Source organism: Schistocerca gregaria, chromosome 8 (genome assembly GCF_023897955.1).
Source record: "Schistocerca gregaria isolate iqSchGreg1 chromosome 8, iqSchGreg1.2, whole genome shotgun sequence".
NCBI classification, from domain to species: Eukaryota; Metazoa; Arthropoda; class Insecta; order Orthoptera; family Acrididae; genus Schistocerca; species Schistocerca gregaria.
This window is the reverse complement of record NC_064927.1, coordinates 320,488,703-320,511,677: the sequence shown is the minus strand read 5'-3', so window position 1 is coordinate 320,511,677 and position 22,975 is coordinate 320,488,703. Positions and strand designations below refer to the sequence as shown.

The 22,975-nt window shown below is 37.0% G+C and overlaps 1 protein-coding gene across 1 annotated transcript in view; it reads right to left on the bottom strand.

Annotated features, from left to right (window-relative positions):
- Positions 1-11,935: 11,935 nt before the first annotated feature.
- The window catches only part of LOC126284262 (uncharacterized), a 160,379-nt gene continuing 149,339 nt past the window's right edge, over positions 11,936-22,975 (bottom strand). The window contains exon 6 of the transcript XR_007551458.1: positions 11,936-12,793. The gene's annotated coding sequence lies outside the window, so the exon portion shown is untranslated. The remainder of the gene's footprint in view (positions 12,794-22,975) is intronic.

Genomic DNA, 22,975 nt, shown 5'->3' with positions numbered 1-22,975 from the left:
AGGAGAAAGGAACAACACCCAAGGTAAGTGGAATTATTCAAGCAATAATAAAGGTAAAAGTGCGAAACATAGAGGTACCCGTTGTTTTGGGTACTGGCGCCGTCGACAAGCCTCATGTCTACTAGCTTGTTCAAAGAGATAGCGAGGGAAGTAAGTGTACCCACGCTATCCGTGGAGAACTGTAAGATCGTAACGACATTGGGAAGTAAATCTAAGGTTATAAAATTACAGGCCAGCATACCCATTAGCATATGTGGTGTAACTTTGCAGTGTACTTTCTTGTTGATAGACAAACTGATAGTGAACTGTATACTTGGTATGGAGGTGTTCAGAAGGTATGGGGTAAAAATTGATATCGGCAGCGGGGAATGTCAATTTCATGTAGGAGAGCGCACACTGACAGTGGACTTAATAAAAACTACAACGACGAATCAGGGTAGGCAGATACCCGATACTGATGTTAAACTTAGCTACCCTCAAGTCTTAATAGCAAGGGAGACAGAATTTGATGACCCTGGCGGTGAGATCCTAGATGAGCAAACAGTAGATAGTAAAATAAGTAAATCCACTTGTCTTAACAATGAACAGCGAAGTGAACTGGCAAAATTACTCTTCAAATATCATAACATTTTTCGTAAACAACCCAGTGTTATTAGGGGATATGAATATAAAATGGAAGTGTGCCCGCATGAAACCTATTGTAGAACGTCATATGGCACTCCTTGGGCAAAGAAAGACGCAGTAAGACAAGAAATAGAGCGTATGATTAGGTGGAAGGTGATTGAAACATCGCACTCGCCTTACTGCAGTCCGATTCTCGCAGTTGGTAAAACTGACGGAACGGTGCGGCTGGTGTTAGACGCGAGAGAAATAAACAAAATCATCGTTCCTATAAGAACAAGGCCAGAGAATCTAGAAGACCAGTTATTAAAGTTTCATGGCGTTAAGTATTTAACATCCCTCGATTTGAAAGCTTCGTACTGGCAAATTTTGTTGCATGAAGAGAGTAGAAAGTATACAGCTTTCATAAATGCCGGGAGGAGTTACCAATTTATGGTGCTGCCTTTCGGATTAAACGTGAGAGCTGGTGTATTTATTGAAGCATTAGACAAAGTACTTGGACCGGAGTTGCTTAGCCAGGGTACACTCTACGTTGACGATTTATTAATTGCAACTCAAACATCGGATGAACATGTAAGTATTCTGGAAAAGGTTTTTCAAAAATTCGATGAACACAATGTCACAGTTAAATTTAGAAAGTCTGAATTCGGAAAGGACAAAATAAAATTTTAGGGCATATTATTTCACCAGAAGGGATCTTACCTGACCCCGGTAAATTAGATGCGATACGAAATTTCCCAACACCCTATAATAAGAGACAATTAAAAGGTTTTCTAGGAATGGCCTCGTTTTTCAGGAAATTTCTGCCACAAGAATTGTTGAACAGTAGCTCGCTGTTAAACCTACTGCGTAAAAATCACAGTTGGCTGTGGACTAAAGAGTGTGAAAGTGATTTTCAACGCATTAAGCAGGCACTGATTAATGCACCTATCCTTAAACACCCGGATATGGAGTTGGACTTTTGTTTAAGCACTGATGCTTGTTATCAGGGGCTTGGCGCGTGTCTGTTTCAAATAATAACAAAAGATGGTAAGGAGGAAATCAATGTAATAAGTTTTGCGAGTAGAACTCTTACAGAATGTGAAAGATCGTATTCTGTAACTGAACTGGAATTGTTGGCAGTTATTTGGTCCTTTCGTAAATTTCAATATTACCTTTGGGGAAAACATACTAAAGTTTACTGTGATCATCAAGCTTTGTCCTTTCTTCTGACATGTAAGTTGTTACATAAGAGAACAGCGAGGTGGTGCATGTACCTACAGGAGTTTGATTTTGAGGTTGTGTAGATAAAAGGGGAACAGAATGTTTTGGCAGATGCACTATCACGATTACCACAAGGCCTCACCGATTATCACGACTTAGAGGAACAAACATCTGATTTCAAAGTACTTTTAATAAATGATGGAACTTTTAAACCATATTATATCAAAATGTGCAAAAACATGCAACGTCTGCAGGAAGAAGACCCGAGATGGAGCAAGGTAATAAGATATTTGCAGTCCGGAACACACGAACAGTTAAAGCAGTATTACATTATACATAATAGCGTCCTCTTTCATAGAAGAGATCGGCGAATGGATAAGTGGTGTGTGTGCATACCTCAGGAATATGTGGACAACTTAATTCAACACACGCACCGCACGTGGGGACATTATGGAGTGCTAAAGTGTGCTGCAAAATTTGCAACGTATTGTTATTTCCCTAATATGAGGCGACGTATAGAGCAAGTAATCAGACTATGTGCGGTGTGTCAGAAGGTCAAACATCAAAATAGGGCATGTCTTAATGTACTACACCCAATAATACCAAAGCAACCAAGGGACCTTGTATCTATTGACGCCGCAGGACCTTATCCCCAAGCCCACGGCGGGGTTAAATACATCGTAGCCTTGTATGACGTTTTTAGTATCTCCAGCTGTACGCAGTCAAAACGGTTAGGTCTGGACCAATTATAAGACGGATTCTGGAAGACTACATACAACGTATTGGGAAACCGCAAGCGGTTCTAACTAATAATGCTTCACATTTTACAGGTGACCAATGGAAATCATTTTTAAAATCATAAAACATACGTCATATTTTAGTATCCAAGTTCCACCCGGAAGCAAGTCCTGTCGAACGGTGCTTCCGTGAATTTAACAGGTTTATCCGGACATATATACCGCAGAACCAAAAGAAATGGATAGAATACGTGGGTCCGTTTCACCTACCACACACATCAACAGGGTACACACCGGCCGAACTTATGTTTGAAAAGGTGGAACTAGATGAATGGGCAAAACCGATACCTAAATTAGGGCACAAAGACATAGCCTTAGATGACAAAGTACGGCAAGCGCTAACACTGGAAGGGCAAGCTCAAATAAGGAAAGGCATTTACGACAAGAAACGTAATAGAATTCCAGATTGGACAGGAGGTACTACTAAGAACTCATCCGAAATCATCGAATTTAAAGGCATTGAACAAAAAATGGCAATTGTTATATGTTGGTCCGTATATCATTGTTGACAAGCCACATCCTGGGTGCTACTTGATAGGAAATATAAAAAATGGTGAAATAAAAGGCATGTATCCACATAAAGATTTGCGGAAATTTATTAAATGAAAGTGCAAGTCCAATTCTTTCCTTATTTGTTGCGTTAATAAAACCCAAGTAGGTAGGAGGTTTGTCACTCTATGACGAATAAACCGATTGGCGCTCGGTTCCTCTCCAGCTAGGGGGTACAATATTTATATTTTCGTTACCCTCTCCCTCTTCTACTGTCCTGTTTAGTCAATAAGGAATGTTCAATTTTCTTCTACTATCTAAAATGTAGAGATGGGAATGCAACCTAGTCGTTAGAGATTTTTCTTGTAATTTTGGTATTGAGCTTTCTTAAGACTTAAATATCTATAGAAACACAAGAAACTTTTTCATATTCCTTAAGAGAACACTAAATATATGGGAAGAAATAAAACAATTGTACACAATAGTGGACGAGTGAAAATCATTAGATTACGTAGTTACAATACATAAAAATAATTAAACAAGAGCGATGGAAAAGAAAGGAATTCACAGCGCGCGAGCTTTGAGCTAGCGGCACGAGCGGATGAAGAGTACTGAGACGCGCAGCCGCGCTTGAAGCGGAGTGTACTTATAACAATTACATACGAAGCGGCTAACAGCTGATCGTAGGGGTCGAGTAGGCAAAAAGCACGGTTGAGTTCAGTGTTCTCAGCTAGATGCGCAAAGACACACTGCGCATTGCGACGGAAACCATTCTAGAATTTAAGCGAATCGGCTTTCATGCTGCGCTGCCAACTGGACAAAACAGAAGCGACACGAAATGAAGTACGTATCAGCTCATTACTCTAACGTAAATCAGTTACACAAACAAAACGAACACAGACATTTATCCCCAAGATGGAGACTATACTGTAAAGAGCACTAATTTTAAGAGTTTATCATTAAGTTAAGCATACGTAGTTTTAAGAAAAGGACCGCATCGGTGCAAGTAAAGTATAAGGAGCGTAGAATACGCTAAAATTGTGGACTTAACATAGGCTATTGAATGTACATAGTTAGAAATAAGTATGAGTATTCAAAGGAGAAGAAAATATACACAGATATTCCTATCAGACTATATACAACAGTATTAAGACAAGTTTAAAAGAAAAGTAACAACATGTACACTTAAAAGAACACGATTAGCACTGAACTTTATTGAGAACTAAGCTGCTTACATACAGCACGCAAGTCAGCGACGATGGGAAACGTAGAATGAAATATACACATAGAAAAGTGCGTGTGACGGAGACGTAAACTACAAAATAACATATCGTACGAGATTTAGCGAGAGGACTACACTTCTTTACAGGAAACATTAGAATTAGCGAGCGTGACGTATCGGGAGAATACATACCCACAAATTTGCTATTACAGAACTCACTTATGTTAGTTGCTATAAATTACATGGCACCTTATACGAAAAGCATAAGCAGCTGAGTAAAACTGTCAACATGAATCGTACAACTTGCGGGAGATAAGCTAAGTAAATACAAAAACCAACCAATACGCATACAACGTAATTATACGAACTAAAACAAAATAACTGAGGTAAGTACTGTATGTTTAAAAAAGCAATATACAGAAACAAATTAATTTCACTGCTGGATAATACTTGGAAGTAGAGAGAGTGTGAAAAGTTTTAGATTCGATTGGAGGTATTAATTTATTAATCTACGTTTGTGGTGACATAACATGCTTGAATGAATCTAGGAAGAGAATGAAAGTGTATTAGAGTAATATGAGTTTATTTATATTTGTGAGAAGAAATAAATAGGGCGGTCGTTCTAGTGTAAGAACCCTGTAGGTAATACACGAGTATAAATGGCGATTTATGTGGAAGATTTTTTAATGAATAATTACATGGATATACGGCGATGAATATGAAGATTAATTTTGCAGTGGTACCTAGGAAAGGGCCACGAAGGCGACGTAAGAAAGAATAGATTATATAGTTTTAAGTATAAGAATGAATGGTTGTATGAGTGTGGAAAGCAAAGTATGATGATGTATGTACGGTAAGTAATTATGAAAACGACCATCTTGAAGAAGCATTGAAGGATAAAGAAGAAACAGTGGAGTCCATAGTAACAAAGGTACACGCTACATTTAAAGTACACTACAATACAGTGATCTGCTACACAGACGTCAGAAAGTAAAACAAATTAGTATGAAAAATATTTCTTTAGCGACTAACTGTTATAGCTTGAGCAACTATAAGGTGAATATTAATGAAAATATGATATACGATTCGTATGAGGAACGAGCACAAAATGCAGTGAAACCGGCAAGATAAGCCGCACTCCCGCAGACATACATTTTCTACACTGAGTTCTTGACACACGCAGAAGCGAAAACAGTACTTTAACATAAGCACGTTCTTCTTTCGCGGGAATGAATTATGAGTGGAATTACACATGGCAAAAATACAGTAAAAGTATCGGCCACACGTTACAAAGGGTAAACACATACATGTCGTCGCATCAATAAGGCAGAAATATGACTTGAAATATGTGTAATATTACGACGATTAACAAGCAGTGATGAAGTCAGGATTGTCAAAGGAAAAAACATCCTACACACTCGCTCACAAACGAGCACTTGTAAATATTGTACGTAGTATGGTGTCTATCAAATGCCAAGGATACAATAAGTACACTAACGACGCACTACAAGTAGCAATCTTAGAAGTAGCTCGATCTCTGAAGCAGACCTTAGCAAATCTTCTTTTTCCATGTAGTGAGTAGTGCTGGAACGTATTTTCTATGTGTTTTAGTGAAGATATAAACGCGCAGGAGGTCGGGCCTGCAAGTCAAGAGAAGAAAATGCAAATATTCAGAACAAATGAAAGATTCCTTCTAATTTACTTATTAGTGTGTAAAACGATACCAAACATGGAATCCATAAATGAAAACTGAAGGTGAATTGTACATTTAGTTGTCAACTATATTATTGTCAATGTCGAAGTCTATGTAAAATGTATGTATGTACACGAAGTGTGAATGTGGACTGTACATTTATTTGCCAACTATATTATTGTCAATGTCGAAGTCTATGTAAAATGTATGTATGTACTGTTTTCTATGTGTAGTTGTGAACGTAAAAACGCACAGGAGGTCGGTCCTGCAAGAAAGGAACAGGAAACCCAAATATTCAGAATAAATTAAAGATTCCTTCTGATTTGCATATTAGTGTGTAAGAAGGTGCATGTCATGGAGTCCATATATGAAATGAGTATGAATTGTAAATTTGTATGTCGACTTTATTATTGTCAACGTTTTTGTCTATGTAAAATGTATGTACTATTGTCAATTTTATGTGAAATTTTATTCTTGAAAAGGAACCATTTATGTATGTATGTGAAGTGCAACGCGACGGACGAGTAAAACACTCGCACGTGTGAAGTAATACAAAAATGTTAAGGCCTAATAATAGTGAAAATAACGGCTGAGCCGTAGTAAGAGTAAACGCTACAATGTGGCGAAATGAATACAGTGAGTGTGATGCGTGTGCGACGGAAAAATAAGAGGAAATCCATATAACCACGAGTTGTGGTGTGAGGACCGCTGAACTACAATGAACAACGGAAGACAATGCCGACTTCTGCAGTGCGGCCCTTACCTCACCTTGCTGTGCGAAAACCTCGTCCAGGCGCGAGATGATGTATTGGTGTTCTTCGGGTTGAGCGTTGGAGCTGAATCCGTCGTATCCAGTCTCCGGACTGGAGGGCATATACAACACCGACTTCATGAGCCTGGAGCGACATTACGATGGATGCGCGGGCAGTGCTGCTGCTCACCTGGCGCTCGCGTCACTGCGACAGGCGCGGTAAACAATGAGCTGCTGCTAGCCATAAGCGCAGCGAACAATGAGATAGCGTGTGCTGAAAAGACACCTTCTCAGAACGGCCAATGAACCAAAAGCCAGTGAGAAAAACAATTTTTAAAACATGGTGAGGACAATTTACGAAATGTAAAATTTTTCCCCTGTCCATACAGATTAACAAGTATAATGAAAAATCACAGACTAAGACTTTAGCACGACATGGACGTACGATTATGTAATATAAATATATGTGAATGTCGTTATGTGATATAAGTGTATGTGAATGTATTTATATGTATGAATTTGTAATGAACAAGGAAATGAACTTCGTAGACTAAGACGTTAGCACGACATTCACGTACGATTATGTAATATAAATATATGTGAATGTCGTTATGTGATATAAGTGTATGTGAATGTATTTATATGTATGAATTTGTAATGAACAAGGAAATGAACTTCGTAGACTTACTTGTAGTAGCTTAAGGGTATTAAAACTCCATTGACTTGCACCAAATGACTCAACATGATCCCCAAGGTAAATAAGGCTACTGTATACTGTCTCACTAAATAAAGAGACTAATTTCCGACAGTATACAGTTGGGGGGCAATTGTGATATACCTTTTGCATTTCTTACTTTTATGTTTTCGTCCCCTTTAAAAGCAAAGAGAAAAGATAAGGTGGTAGTAGCCCAGCGTAGAGCCTGTGCCTACCGTCAGGTATTTTTGACTTTCAGATGTTAAAAGACAGAGCAGTTTTTGTTCTGGTACGAGTTGTTGGAAGGAAGGTTTCGATCAGTGAGTGAACGAGTGAGAACCGCCATTTTTTCAGCGAGTAATTGCAGAAAGCCATTGTGTGTATTTTCTATGTGCATCGAATAGAAATATAGTAGTGTTTTATTAACAGAATATTTGTGAGAGTTATTATTATTTCAAGTAGTAATGCAATAAGAAGAACGGAAGCCCACCTGTGTACTTCGGAAAATTTACGAAGATCCGAATATAGCAACACGGCCACAGTCAAGGAGACGGCGATCGGACATAATATTAATAATTGGTACGCATAAAATACTATGAAGACGATTTATTTATATAAATATAAACTAAAATGATTCCTTTCCCGTTACAGGCAATGCCTAGTTTATTGTGCTTGTCCTTCATGCGAAAGAATTAATCTCTTTAATTCATCGATTTAAAAAAAAGCCACACATTCCAACATTTTATTATCATTCATTCCCTATCCTATTATATTATCATTTTATAATATTATAACCTCTCAAAAACATATGCTTATTTGATCATTATAGGAAATCTGAACATAGATACGAGTAAAAATACAGACAATACTAAGACCCTACTGGACTTATTGTGCATATACAATCTAAAAATAAAAATAGATAAACCAACCAGACTAACAAAGCATAGTGAAACTATAATTGATCATGTAATAACAAATATTCCTACATGCTATTGTGACCCATAGGTAATAAACTCCACATTAGCAGACCATTTTGCAGTCACGATAGACATAAATATAAAGACTAGTGATTCACTGCAGAAGATATGGGAGATGAGAAGACAGAACTACCCACATAACATAAATCTGCTAAAAAAGATGTTAGAGGTAGAAAACTAGGAAACAATATATGCAGCTAAAGATGCAAACACCAAATGGAACCAGTTTTTTTCTTTATTCAATTATTATTGTGATTTTACATGTCCTGTTACTAAAAGGCTTGTCAAACAGCAACAAAAAAAGAAAAGCTGGGTGACTGGAGAAGTAATCCATTCCAGAAATAATCTGAGAGTATATTATGACCTCTCCAAACAAAAAAATACTGAGGCCTACAACACACTGTATATAAAAAAAGAAAGAGTACTGTAGTTTTATCAGAGAAACTAAAGCATCATTCATCAGGATGTTTATAGGTAAGGGAAAGAACTACTCAGAAAGTTTATGGTCGTTCATTAATGAAGAGAGAGGAAAAGTAACAAATTGGCCAGAGGGCATCTGCCAACTGATGAGTGGGAAAAGCAACGCAAACCCTCTAGAAGTAGCCAATACTTTTAACAGATATTATATTACTGTAGCAGACGAATTAATAAGTCAAAATAAAACAAATGCAGTAAGTAAATTGTTAAACCCCCCACATACAAATCATACTATGGTTTTCATACCTACAACAGATACAGAAGTGTCAAACCTAATAAAACAACTTAGAATTAAACATTCAACTGGCTTGGATGGTGTCACATCACATTTCACAAAGGAAGGAAGAGAATGTATATTAAAACCATTGACACACATGCTGAATGCTGCGATAGAAGAAGGTATATTTCCAGATTCACTGAATGTAAGTAAAGTGAAGCCAATATTTAAGAAGGGGAACAGGGATGAATTAGGAAATTACAGGCCAATATTATTGATCTCAACATTTGCTAAAATCTATGAAATGATAATAAAGAATAGAATTGTAAGTTTTATAACAAAGTATAGTATACTGCAATCATCACAACATGGTTTCAGAGAAGGGAAGTCAACAAAAACAGCATCAACAGCTATAATTGAGCACATTTTTAATTTACTTGACAGGCAACAAAAGACTTGTGGGATCTTTATGGACCTATCTAAGGCATTTGATTGTGTGAACCACTCAAAATTAATGATGAAATTATATCAGTATGGAATTAGAGGAAAGTGCTATGACATACTTAAATCATACATTACAAATAGGAAACAATGCACAGATATCAGACATACTAGTGGGGGAAATATAACAAACTACAGATCAGAATTACAAACAGTTAAACACAGTGTGCCGCAAGGGTCTGTGCTTGGGCCAATACTATTTATACTCTACGTAAATGACTTCCCTAGCTATATAAATCAGAAACTTATAATGTATGCTGATGACACAACAATCATTTGCATAGCAGACACAAAGGAGGAGCTTGAGAAGGGAGCACTCCTGACTATCGAAAATGCAAATAAATATTTAATGCAAAACAACCTGTTTATGAATCAGTCTAAAACAATGAATGTAGTATTTCAGACCAAACATAGTGAAAATTATAATATAAATGGAAAGACTATTAAAGAAGTAACCAGCACAAATTTTCTAGGAACTAAAATAGACAAACATTTGACATGGGGGGAGCACATAGATGCACTGTGTAAGAAGATAAACAAACAGATCTTCATCATGCATAAAACAGCTAAGACTGTGGATGATAAAGTCCTCAGATCAATGTATTATGGACTTGTCTTCCCACATTTGTCGTATTCAGTTCATATATGGGGATGTGCCCAAGCTGGCTACCTGAAAAGAATATTCACAATTCGGAAAATGGCAGTGAGATGCATTGCAAAAATACCACCAAGACAGATCTGTAGGCAAGCTTCTGTACACTATAATATTATGACAGTATATTCACTGTACATATACCAAAGCATAATGGCAGTAAGGTCAAGTGGTAAACATCTCCAAAATAAAGATGTACACAAACACAGTAGAAGAGAAAATGAAAATTACTACATGATGAACAGAAATCTGCAACTGTCTATGACTGCCCCAGTAGAAGCAGGCAAAAGGTGTTTTAATAAACTCCCCAAAATCATTAAAAAAGAAACGGACCTAAAATGTTTTAAAAACCATTTGAAACTATATCTCACAGAGAAATGTATATACAGTTTGAGTGAATACTAAGATGGTGTTTAAAATATGTTATATCATTACTGAAATGTACCTTTAAAAATTATCATTTCTGTATGTTGTTTGGATTTGTGTGTACATTTAATGTGAGACATGTAATACCTTTGTATGATTATGGACTATTTTTGTTTAATTATTTGTTTCATTTATATATAATGAAATCAAGTTTGATGTTAATAGCCTATTGTATGACACACCCAATACTTTCAGCTGGATTTTCAGCTGGAGTCCATGGGCAAAGAATAAAAAGAAAGAATAAAATAAAGTTCTAGTGCAGTGGAAGGTGAAACATGATGAAAGAATTCCCCTGTGAAAATCATCCAAGTTAATGGGAAATACTCCCAACTACAAAGTGAAGAGCGACATCGCTACGAGAAAGACTGATAAATTTTTATGTTCTGTTCAAAATTGGTGGAACTGCACCAATACTGGAATCGATTTTTTTTCTTCTTGTCAATATTTATGTATGTATCTGCATGTGTATTTGATTTGTATTTGTATCTATGTTAGTATTTCAATGTTTCTATTGATTGAATGAGAGTAATTCTTGAGAACAAGCAAAAAAAGGAAGGAACCTATGTTAAATCCTTGACCACTTATGATAGCATCAAGGCACCACCAAGTTTGTTAATGATCAAGCAACTGTGATTAGTTTTGACTACTTAATGTGAAACGTATATACGCCTTATGTTATGTTTGTTTTGATCCCTACAAGGAGAGATCCTTAAATACTTCATTCACTAAATACGTGAATCCAATAATATTACGACTGCGCGTGAGTCGTAACGATCTTTCAGAATCATTACTCCTCACGCGGGAAGCGATGTCATATTATTGGAAGTTCTGTAGTATGAAAGCTGTGAGTACCCTTGGAAAGACATTCGCCTATCTTATATGAAATGAGACCTATTCTTTGAAAGACATTTGTTTTATATAATTTACGAACTGTAAAGATGCGCATCTAGCGCGGAAGCTAATACATCGATTGCGTAGTCAAAGAAACATTTTAACAGAAGCTGAACTGACGTTCCGCTTCGATCTAAATAAAAGATGACAGTAAAAAACATTTGTAGATCTTCAGATTTTTAATGTACTTCTGCTTGTAATGTGAAAATGTAGAAGAAGGTCGACTTTAAGCTAGAAAAGTAAGATTAATAAAATTCAAGTAATTTATGTTCGAAACTGTAAATGGGCAAGTTATTGTTGTTAAGGTGTTGAACAGTGATTTGATTTGATTTGATTTCTTTATTAATCCATGTAACAATTTACATTGTGTGGATTTCGTCAGCAAAATCATATACAATACAATATACCTACAAATTATGCACATAAAATTAATATTTACACAAATTTTTAAAGTATGTTACATTAGTTTTACATCCTTATGTAATTTTCTTATAGTACTGTAAAATTTTGGATTTCATATTTTAATTATTTCCTCATGTATTACAATGCAGGCTACTTTAATTTCACTACATGTTTTAATTCAGATAGTCCATTACTGCATAATAACTTTTATTTAATAAAGAATTGTCTTTAACGAAGGAGAAAAGTAATGACTGTAATTTGTGTCAAAGACGTGAACCAAGGATACCGCACAGGGCGGCTGAAATCTGATCGCACCATACAGTTAGAAAAGCACTTATGTAAGTTATATTGTTTATTAATAAGCCCTAATTTTCTAGTGAGAATTGTTTGAATATATTTAGTGTTTACCAGATTTCTTATTCTATTCTTTTCCTTTATACTTTTTTAACCTCCGTGCCATATTATTTTTATAAATGTCAAACAGCCTTTACTACAGCAGAGAATACTGTGGCATCCTTGTCTTCTATACAACTCATAGCTGCCCCATTTATTAATGATTTCATTTGCAAATGCATTTTTTTTACTGTTCATTGTTAGAGGTCCCTTAGGTAATTATAAAATTAATACTGATTGCGTAAAGAAATCCGGGTTGTTCTTTTCCAAATAATAGAAGTCTTAGCGTAATCAAAAACTAGCCTCCTTCTGACAACGATCAGGAGCCGACCAGAAGACGGACGTCTTCGACCGCTTTCGTGTCTCCTGTGGTAAAGCTGTGCCAATCTGGGAACACGACATTCTAGTATGAAACACAGATTTAAATTGAAATATATTTAACCTAATAATAATTTTTTAACAACTAGACATTGTAGACGCATTGAATTTCCTTTTCACCATATTTACAACTCTCTTTCACAATAAATGTTATCTCTGACTGACATATTACTTTGGACTTAACTTTTGCCATACTGATTTACAGTTATTACTTAGATGTTTGATAGCTAATTAAAAATAACCTTTCTTCCTTTCTAGCTTTATATCATGACATACTCATTAATTATTAAAATTGGTGTTCATCAGAACTTTAAGGTGTTATATTATTGTCAAAGTTATCATACCTGTCAGGATAACACTGTTCCCTACTTTAAATTATAATGATATTCTTATTTGGGTTTTCGGGTTTCTTGGGGTGTTACAGTAAGAAGGAGGCTGAGGCGGGGAGGGGATGGATAGCGGGGTAGTGGCGGGGGACAGTAAAGTGCTATATGTGGGAGCATACATGTATGTGGTGGGGAGAGGGTAGGGTAGCTAGATGCAGCCATGAGTTTAAACAGAAGGCAAGGGGTGGAAGAGGGGGTGGGGAGGGTGAGGAGGGAGCAACAGAAAAGGAGAGAATTAAAAAGACTGTGGAGATATTGGTGGAACATAAGGCTATCTAATGCTGGAAGGGGAACAGGGAAGGGGTTAGATGGGTAAATGAAAATGACTAATGAAGATTGAGGCAGGAGGGTTATAGGAAAATAGGACATATTGCAGAGAGAGTTCCTAAATGCACAATTCAGAAAAGCTAATCTGATGGGAAGGATCCAGATGACAAACTGTGAAGTAGTAATTGAAATTAAGAAAATCATGGTATGCAGAGTGCTCAGCAACTGGGTGCTCCCGCTGTTTCTTGGCCACAGCTTGTCAGTAGCCATTCATGAGGACAGACAGCTTATTGCTTGTCACGTCCACATAAAGTTGCAGCACAGCGGTTGCAGCTTAGCTTGTAGACCACATAACTGGTTTCACAGGTAGCCCTGCTTTGATGGGCCATGAGGCAAGGGGTTGGGGGCAGGGATTGTGTAGGGATGGATGATTATTGTGTAGGTTTCACAGGTGGAAGAATACTTCTGTAGAAGGTGTGGGAAGAATAGTGGGTGGGGCATTACTCGTTTCAGGGAAGTAGTCGGAATCCTGTCGGAGAATGTGATTCAGTTGCTCCAGTGCTGGATGGTACTGAGACATGAGAAGAATGCTGCTCTCTGGCCGGGTGGTGGAGTTTTGGGAGGTGGTGGTGGTTGGCTGGAACTATAAGAGATGGTAGATTCTTTTTTTTACGAGGTTGTGAGGGTAATTATGGTCTGTGAAGGTCTCAGTGAGACCCTTGGTATGTTTCGAGAGGGACTGCTCATCACTACACATGCGACAGCCATTGGTGGCTAGGCTATGTGGAAGGGACTTCTTGGTATGCTAAAATATATGTAAATAATGTAGAAATGCATCCATAAAAATTCTCAATAATACATCCAAACATGTGGGAAAAATCATGAAAAGGATAAAATAGCTGATGTATGTGGAAACAAGATGAAATCAGATGAGTAGGACAATAGTGAAATGTGAAAACCAACTGAAATTGATGTGAAAACACTATGAGATCAAAGAAAAATATGAATAAAAAGATTGTAATGTGGGTTGCATGTCTGTGGGTGTATAACTGTGAAGAAGAGGGATGGCAGATGTGCCTAGACTAAGTGATGTTAGTATGTGCAAATTGGAATAGAGATGAGAAGGAATGGGGGATGGGGAGAAGTCAATGAGATAAAGGTTCATGTGACACAGGAATATTCAGAAAATAACATGAGGAAATACATGAGAGTGATGCGGGAAGAGTGATCAATTTGAAGGTCTAGGATTAATGATAATAGCAGGAGTAATATGGCACATGAGATGCTACAACAACAATCAGTGCAGCCATGTAGCCATCTGTTCTGTGCGGCTGATAAGTTCATACAGTCATACAATGTGGCTTGTAAATAGAGCCTGCAGTGTGGTTTGGGAGGCAACAAATTAAATGCAGAAAAGAAGAGACAGAAGGATGGACACTGAGTATAGTTATGTTTAAGAAGAGAGTAACAAAAGAAAACAGCACTGGGTTAGGGGATGGAAGAAAATCGTAAGGCAAAATCAAATAATGGAAAATCCAGGATGGAATAATGACAATATTATGAGTAGGATAGTTGTTACTCATCATATAGTGGAGATGCTGAGTCACAGATAGGCAGAACAAAAAGACTGTTAACCAAATTACTATACTTATCCTGTGCACTGATATGAAACTTCCTGGCAAAACTGTGTACTGGACTAAGACCCAATTCTCAGCCCAGTACACAGTTTTAATCTACCATGAAGTTTCATATCAGTGAACACGCTCCACTGCAAAGTGAAAATTTCATTCTGGAAACATCCCCCAGGCTGTGGCTAAGCCATGTCTCCTTTCTTGAAGGAGTGCTAGTTCTGCAAGATCTGCAGGAGAGCTGCTGTGAAGTAAAATTGTGAAAGTGGATCATGAATCATGCTTGGGTAATTCAGATGGTAGAGCACTTGCCCAAAAAAGGCAAAGGTCCTGAGTTCTAGTCTCAGGTTTCAAAGGCAGGGTTATCTGTGAAACCAGTTTCGTGATCTAAAATCTAAGCCGTAACCACTGTGCTGCATTCTATGGGAGTATGATAATCAACAGGCTGTCTGTCTGCATGAATGGCCACGTACAAACTGTGGCCGAGAAACAGCTGGACCACCCAGTTATTGTGCACACTGTAGAGTGTGATGTTCCTTATTTTAATGACTGCTTCACAACTTTTCCAGTTGGATCCTTCCCACCAACACCAGCTTTTCTGAACTGCTCAGGTGGGAACTCTCCCTACAATATAACCTACATTATTCATTGTCATTTACCCACCTATACCCTTCCCTGACCAATTCCAGTGCTACACAGCCCTCTGTTCCATCAATGCATGCACCCAGAGTCTTTTTACGTCTCTCCCTTTCCACTGTCAACCCCGCTCCCTCTGTCCTTTGTGCTCTCTGGCTAATCTCCTGACCACATCTAGCTGCCTTACCCATTCCCCACCTCATCCCTGTATGTTCTCACAAGTATCACTTCACTGTCCACCAGTGCTACCATACTATCCCTGCCCCCTCTCCACCCCAACCTCTTCCTTGCCCCCACTAACAGTAGGTTGCTTTTTGCATCATGCACTGCAGCTCATGGTCTGGCCTTGGCAGCCAGAGACTGTGGTCAGGTGCATGTGTTTTGCATTTGTATGAGTGTGTGTGTCTGTATGTTATCTGATTCTGATGAAGGCCTGTTTGACTGAAAGCTTTGTTGTGCTTATCTGTGACTCAGCATCTTTGCTATATGTTGAATAAAACAACCCTGTTTGTAATATTGTCATTATTCCATCCTGGATTTTGCACTGTTGTAGGCAATAGCTCTTTAGTCATGACAGAGAAAAGATGATTTACATACAGTATCAACTACTACTGCACATCTCCCCACTTTGTAACATCTCCTTGGCTAGATATAGTGACTAGAGTTTGTTGCCACTGTTATGATCTTCAGGCAGTATATGGTAAGTGAAGAAGAGTAAGCTGAGAGCAGTGATGGCATTAAAAATAGATAATATGCATCTTTTCTAGTTTTTTTAAAAATTGTACAGCATTAACCTTACAGTTACCCAAGGCTTGCCAGTGATCAGTGATATTGTGCACCATTGTCTATCATCACCACAAACCAACTGCTATAAGTATTGATTTTGTGTTTAGGTCATTGGCAGAGATATGGAAGGGCTATGGGATGATGAGTGTAAGGAATATTATGGTATGGGATTATGACAGATCATGACAGTGGTGAACCAATAATTGAGTTCTGGTGTTAATGCCATTTAGGCAAACGACTTTCCCCACTGCCTGTTTATGACAAGGAAAGATGATCAAGATAAAATAGTAAATTAATATTAGGTAGAGAATAAGTTGCAAAAAACATACTGTGTGAGGTCATCTTGTTTCATGTTTGTGCAGAGATGAATGGAGAAGTGTGCAGTGTGACTAATCACAAGGAGCGATTTATGTTTTCACGTTGTGGCTTGGCAGTGTCTTGACTGCCAAGGAGCACACACTTTCTCCAAGAATGTAATGAGCAACAAACAAAGGAAGCTCTAAAATGAAATGCCACTTAGTTTTTGTGGACTGTACGCCCACTGAAACAAATATAAGACAGTCAATGAAATGTTGATGTCATTTCATAATTACAGTAGATATCATTTTTCCTTCAACTAATAACAACTGCAAAACACATAAAGAAGATAATTAATAGCAACTGAGTTACATTAAAGGTAAATTAACACACAATATATCAGGTGACAAATCAAATTTGAGTGCTCTGACTCAGCTCCAAACACATACAAAGAGAGTCAAAAACACTGCACAGGGAAGGTAGCTGGTACTAGCTCAAGTGATCGGGTAAGGGTCCAGCAATGGTCAATTGATAGGGCAAGGTACTTTCCCAATCAGACATGGTGGGTTTTATATCTAGAATGAGAAAAGTGCGACCCATATGCAGATTTAGTCACTGCACCAGTACACATAAAACATTAAAATATCTGGTATTTTTGTTTGTCTATGAAATCATGTGAGTACATAGAATGTGCAGTAACATGTTGAACATCATTTAACACAATATTGTCTCTGTCATTGTAAAACATCACTAATTACTTATGGTTACAATACAGTTTATTTGTACATTATTACTACTGGTTCAGTGGTTATATTGCTGCTATTGTTTCAGTGGATAATATTGTTATATTATTGGTACTGGTACAGCATTAGCTATCAAAAAACCTTCCAGGCCATAGAAGCAATGGTCAATTACTTGTAGGTATGTGTTCACTGCAGCTTTGAATCCTGCAATACTAGATTAGATTAGATTTACTTTTCATTCCAATAGATCCACAGTGTGAAGATCCTCTGGGATGTGGATCATATCAGAAAACAAGAATACACAATAAATATTTACAAAATAAGATGAGATAAGTGAATGTACTATCCATAGATCACAAACAAAACAGCTTTTGTGAATGTGTAATCAGTAACATAACAACAAAATCTTAAGCGTATTTATATTTATTTTGTCACCAAATATTAAATGTTCCATACACTAAGGTATAAATGGTAGTTCTTAGGTTATTGTAACCATGCACCATCAAATTAAAAGAATTAAATAAAAGCATTTTACAGAACTTATTTACAATGATCACATTACTGCACAAAATTTGCACAGAAGTCAGATTGTATGCAATATTCACATCATGTGATATTATTAATAAAACAGAAAGAAACTTCCACATGGGAAAAATATATTAAAATAAAGATTCCAAGACTTACCAAGCGGGAAAGCGCCGGCAGACAGGCACATGAACAAAACACACAAACACACACACAAAATTACGAGCTTTCGCAACTGGCAGTTGCTTCGTCAGGAAGGAAGGAAGGAGAGGGAAAAATGAAAGGGTGTGGGTTTTAAGGGAGAGGGTAAGGAGTCATTCCAATCCCGGGAGCGGAAAGACTTCCCTTAGGGGAAAAAAAAAAAAAAGGACAGGTGTACACTCGCACACACACACACACATATCCATATGTATGTGCGGATGGATATGTGTGTGTGTGTGTGCGAGTGTACACCTGTCCTTTTTTTTTTTTTTTCCCCTAAGGGAAGTCTTTCCGCTCCCGGGATTGGAATGACTCCTTACCCTCTCCCTTAAAACCCACACCCTTTCATTTTTCCCTCTCCTTCCTTCCTTCCTGACGAAGCAACTGCCAGTTGCGAAAGCTCGTAATTTTGTGTGTGTGTTTGTGTGTTTTGTTCATGTGCCTGTCTGCCGGCGCTTTCCCGCTTGGTAAGTCTTAGATATTATTAATAACATTGACGTGTCAATCTGTTCTGCTAAGAAATTCATCAATAACGCTGTTGATTGACTGTATGTTATCTGATAATTTTCTAAATATTTTTTTTTCAAAGATGCAAAGTGCTATTTTGTCAGACTTTTTTTTTCTGTGCATTTGGAGATTCATTTTTTTTGTTTTGCATTGTGGGTGTATACGTCTTCTTTTTTTAGAACAAGTGTGGGATTTTCAGTGGCATACTGCTTTATGAATACTGTGGTTCAGCTTGCTGCTTCAGTTTCCCAATTTGATATTATTGCATTGCATTGGCTCATCACTTCCATTAGCTATTTTATTGGTACACATGCAGACATGGAATTGGTGGATCTGCAGATTCTTTAAGAGTGGCTTGCAAGATTTTCTATTTGTGTTACCTTCTGTGATTATTAGGATTTTTTTTTTTTTTTAATAGCTTTGTGTTGTTTGGAGAAGCTCTCCAGGAAATGACTCCATGCCTCAGAAGTGACTGAACAATTGCATAGTATACACTTTTGAAGCAGTCTTTACTGCAGCACCTTTCAAGGCCCCTCATCACATAGAGCCCAAGAAACTTTGTCTTGTCAGTTCTATTTGCAGATTTGTTGACAACTGGATATTTAAAGTTTGTGGGATCTTTCCCTTGACACTATGAATTTTGAGTGATACAGTTCTTCTCAATTTATGATTAGCTTTTAATGTGTAAACCATTCCACTGTGGTACCTATTGTCTTTGTTACACTTCCTCATACATACGAAAGCTTGTGTCATCAGCAAACTGATAAGCATTTCAACAATATATGTTTATTTTTAGGTCATTTACTTGTATGAGGAATAGCACTGGTTCCAGGATTGATCTTTGAGGAACATTATATTTGATCTCTTGGTAATCTAAGTAATGATTTGAAATTTTGTTGCCTCATTGTGTTGTATTTCCACTCCTTGTTTAAGTCCACAAAGGTGTGACCTGACTCCATCACTAGATGTGCCCCTGAGCCCCAGTTGATTTAATTTCTGGAGTAGTACCGCATGATCTACAATACTTAATTCCTTCAACAAGTCAAGGCACACACTATTAATATATTCACTATAGGCTACTTTCCGGTATATTTCATTCAGGAATATATAGGCAGCATTGTTGGTTGAGTAAGACTTTCTAAGCCCATTATAGTGATCTTCACAGAATTTGGTATTTTGGCACAAAGCCTGTAAGTTTATTGTGGAAATGTCTGAAAGAACAGATACAAACACCATGCTTTCATATAATTTATTCACAACAATTGGCAATGAATCCACCATCTTCAGTGCAGACACACATTTATGTTCAACCTCTCAAAGTAACAAGCATGGAGAACATGATCAGGGACTACAGACAGGTGGTGCTAGCTGGGAATGTGGGTCGGGTGAGAGGTGTGCCGATACAGTCTGTGCAATTGCAATGAACACATATACGAATGGCTCAGTGGTTAATGCAACTGCCTAATAAGCAGGAGATCTTGGGTTTGAATCCCAGTCCTGTACACATTTCCACTCATCACCGTTTATTCCACATAAATTCCTGATGCAGCTGACATCAGTAGTTCCTTTCCATTCTTTTCCCTTCTCCCCCTCCAACCTTCAGCTTACTAAATAGCACGATTGGTCTGCAATAGTCAACATTTTCTGTGTTTCCTTTTTTGTATATTGGTTTCGATTTTCTGGGTGGTTTTACAATGAGTTCACTACATATTTTTATTATTTTATCAGGTATACCATCTACTCCCAAAGACTGTTTAATTTTTAAGTTTTTTATGATGGTCAGAAGTTCTTCTTCACTCATTGGGTACAGATACAATGAGTTAGCAGTGCTCTTGATCTTAATTGATGCTGTTGTTGCATTTTGATTACTTGAGTTAATCTTACTGATTAGTTGCATACTTACATTTGTAATATTTATTGAAGATATTTGCTACTTTCCCTGAGTCTGTCATTTTCTCTTCATCTTAACATAACTTGACATTGATATTTCAGGAAATGGCATTACCTGGCTTTTGGTTCATGACTTTCCATATAGCTTTTGTCTTGTTTCCAACAGATTGTGCATAAAGGTCATTTACCTTCATTTTTTCTTTATTAACAATTTTTTAAGCATTATCTTGTATTTCCTGTAGTATGCATGAAATTCATCAACCACCTGCTGTGTCTTAATAATACAAGGACCTTTTCTCTTTTTGCTTGAGATGTTAATTCCAGCTGTTATCCAAGGCTTGTTTTTGTTTTTAGACACTAGTCTGTGTTTCTTCACTGGCAATGCACTTTCATACTAGTTAGTAAATATTTCCGCAATCTGTTGGACTTCTCACTTGTACTGCCTTACTCATATATTGCATTCCATGTTTCCTTTGCTAACAGTTGTCTAATGATGCCTATAATTTGTTCACTGAGGATTTGTCATCCTTTGACTAATTCTGTCTGCTGTGTGGTTATATGTATTGTATGGAAAGCAGTATACTGTCCATTTCAGTTACTAAATCCTGCATTTACAGTTACTACCTGGGAGTCATTATTTTCTGCATTTATAAATATTTGATCAATAGTGGTAGGCCTACATGTGTGGTTTTTGTAATTCTAGTGGGAGAGTTTATAGTGGGCTGCAATGGACACATTGACAAAATGGTCATGGATTTTACTTTTTGTCTGTTTTTTTTTTTTTTTTTTTTTTTTTTTTTGGAAACTTATATTAAAATCACCACATACTATTAGATTTTTTCTTAGCTTTAAGTTTACTTAGTGCACTGTATAGTTTCTGTATGAATATATGTAAATTCACAATCTGGGTTTCTGTTAAGAGGAGTTGTTATTATTTTCAGTGAAATTACTTCTGTAGCTGAAATTTCAAAATCTTTTTCGTTACCTAGTGTGTCAGCTGGGGTTACTTTGGGCCTGGTTTTCATGTTTTCAGATTAGATTAGATTAGATTAATACTTGTTCCATATATCATGAATACGACACTTCGTAATGATGTGGAATGTGTCAGGTTAATAAAAGATGTCTGTACAAGAAATTACATTACACAAAATATTGCATGACACCAATGATTAAGTTTTTCTTTTCTTTTTTTTTTTTTTTTTTTTTTTTTTTTTTAGTTTATATCTAAAAATTCAGCCAATGAGTAGAAGGAGTTGTCATCTAGAAATTCTTTTAATTTATTTTTAAATGTTAGTTGGCTATCTGTCAGGCTTTTGATGCTGTTTGGTAGGTGCCCAAAGACTTTTGTGGCAGCATAATTTACACCTTTCTGTGCCAAAGTCAGATTTAACCCTGCATAGTGAAGATCATCCTTTCTCCTGGTGTTATAGGTATGCACACTGCTATTACTTTTGAATTGGGTTGGATTATTATCAACAAATTTCATAAGGGAATATATATACTGTGAGGTTACTGTGATGATCCCTAGATCCTTAAATAGATGTCTGCAGGATGACCGTGGGTGGGCTCCAGCAATTATTCTGATTACACGTTTTTGTGCAATGAATACTTTTCTACTCAACGATGAATTACCCCAGAATATGATGCCATACGAAAGCAGTGAATGAAAGTAGGCATAGTAAGCTAATTTACTGAGATTCTTATCACCAAAATTTGCAATAACCCTAATAGCATACGTAGCTGAACTCAGATGTTTCAGCAGACCATCAATGTGTTGCTTCCAGTTTAACCTCTCATCAATGGACACACCTAAAAATTTTGAAAATTCTACCTTAGCTACAGACTTCTGTTCAAATTCTATATTTATTACTGGAGTTGTGCCATTTACTGTACGGAACTGTATATACTGTGTTTTATCAAAATTTAAAGAGAGTCCGTTTGCTGAGAACCACTTAATAATTTTGTGAAAAACATCATTTACAATTACATCACTTAGTTCTTGGTTTTTGGATGTTATTACTATACTTGTATCATCAGCAAAAAGAACTAACTTTGCATCTTCATCAATGTGGAATGGTAAGTCATTAATGTATATCAAGAACAGTAAAGGACCTAAGACCGAACCCTGTGGGACCCCGTGCTTGATAGCACCCCAGTTTGAGGAATCAGCTGTTGTTTTAACATTACACGAACCACTTATTTCAACTTTCTGCATTCTTCCAGTTAAGTATGAATTAAACCATTTGTGCACTGCCCCACTCAAACCATAATGATTTAGGTTATCTAAAAGAATTCCATGATTTACACAATCAAAGGCCTTTGAGA